Genomic DNA, 2,169 nt, shown 5'->3' on the forward strand with positions numbered 1-2,169 from the left:
GGGAAAGAAGTTATTGTACCCATTTTACAGGAAAACGAGTCCAGAGGGGATAGAAGATGTATCTGGAGTCACATTCACAACATAACCTGAATTGGAAGCAGCTCTGCCTGGAGTCAGACTGCTGACATTTACATTTGCTTCTGCTCCTCACTTGAGTTGTTTAACCTCTTCTGTGCCTCAGTTTCCTCATCTTTCTTTTTTTTCTCTCTTGATACTGGGGGTGGAACCCAAGGCCTTCTCATTGAGCTACGTCCATGTTCTTTTTAAATTTTGAGACAGGATCTTGCTAAATTACCTGAAATGGGCTTGATTTGCAAAATCCTCCTGCCTTGGCTGGAGGATCCCAGAGTGCTGGGATCACAGGTATGCACTACCACTCAAGGCTTCCTCAATTTAAATGCTTATAAAAGTAAGTACTCCATAGGCTTGTTGAGCAGATCAAATTAAGCATTTAAACAGTAACACATCGTTCAAAGGTTAGTTGCTATTGTTTCAATTTAAAAATAACTATGTTGCCTCTCAGCCATATTGGGGTCATTTGTGAGACTGACTATGTAGATAATTCAATTCTTGAATTTTGTTCATCACCTTCCTTTTTTCTCCTAATTTACTGCTGTGTTCTATGAGTTAAGTCATTCAACGTTGATCTCCAGTTTTGTGCTTTGACACTGTGCTAGAATTTGTGGATACAGGATGAGTCCTTCCTTTCAGGAGCTCAGTACCCAGGAGAGGTAAAATATTTTAAAAGATGAGCTACAATATCTACTTAAATTCTCTGCTATGGATGTGGTTAAAGAGTTGTTGGGAGCAGTAAGAACTGAATTTCTGGGGGGAAGTTAAGGAAGGCTTCCTGGAGGAGGGGACCTGACCTGGCCTTTGGAAAAATAGTTTTACAGGGAGATAAGATTGTACGTAGATTGTAGGTAGAAAGAGCCATCAGCGTGACAGTGTGGAGCCATGAGAGGTCTTGTTGTCTGGGGACTTCATAAACCACAGGGATGCACCAGAGTCTTAGGTACATCAGATATACTCCACCCTGGGTGTCTGCTTTGGGATCCACCTCTCAGATTCCTAGACCAGAAATTCAGTTTGTAGGGCACTCAGTTGGGTCAAAGGAGATTGACTCAGTTACCACACTTGGAAAAGACTGGTGAGTGTAAACTGACCATGAGGAATGAAGGGGCAGAGTGACAATTGCTTCTGTCCCCTGGAACCCCTCCCCTTTCCTGGCCAGGAATGGATGCACCAACAAACTCCTGCTTCTAATTCCTGTCTTTCTCAGGTGCCGTGAAAACAAACCCTTTCTCTTCACATAATCTTTCCTTATGTACTGTTTACTGCAGGGAGCAGTAATTATTAATTGATAGAATGAATATTATTATTAATACTATTATCAATTGATACAATATTTGAATATATTCTATCATATATGAATATATATCATTAGGGTGGGATCCTATGCTTGTGAAACTTAAGGAAGGAGTATGTATGTGCACACACACACACACACACACACACTGAGGATTGAATTCAGGGTCTCACACTTGCTGTGAAAGTGCTCTACCACATCTCCAGTCCTTTTTAATTTTGAGATAGGATCTCACTAAATTGCCCAGACTGGCCTTGGGTTTGCTGTCCTCTTGCCTCAGCCTTCTGAGTAGTTGGGATTACAGGCTTGTGCACCAGGCATGTTGGCGCATGCCTGTAATTCCAGAGCTCAAGAGAAAGGCAGGATGATCACTGCAAGTTCAAGGCCAGCCTGGGCTTCATAGTGAGTTCAAGTCTGGATTACATAGAGAGACCCTATCTCAACAAAACAAAACAAAACATGAGCCTATGCCACTGTGTTCAGCAGGGGTAACATTTATTAGTCACAACATATCAGAAAAGAGGTATCTTAGTATTAGACTAGGTATCAAGGTACACAGATTCTAAGTGGTGTGGGTAATTTTGTGGCTGAGCAGTGGTGTGGGCAGATGCATTGGCAGTTTTAAGTGGATATCTGTGAACTTTTGAGGATGGCAGGGAGCTTTTGGTTGTATTTGAAAGAGATTGGTTTAGAATCTTCATATCCCTACACATTGAAGACTGAAGATAAAGTAATTTCATACCTTCAGTTCAGTTCAGTCACAGGTGAGCTTTTTTTTTTTTTTTTTTTTTTTTTTTTTT

This window comes from Fukomys damarensis, unplaced genomic scaffold (genome assembly GCF_012274545.1).
Source record: "Fukomys damarensis isolate Sample0158 unplaced genomic scaffold, DMR_v1.0_HiC HiC_scaffold_7, whole genome shotgun sequence".
NCBI classification, from domain to species: domain Eukaryota; kingdom Metazoa; phylum Chordata; class Mammalia; order Rodentia; family Bathyergidae; genus Fukomys; species Fukomys damarensis.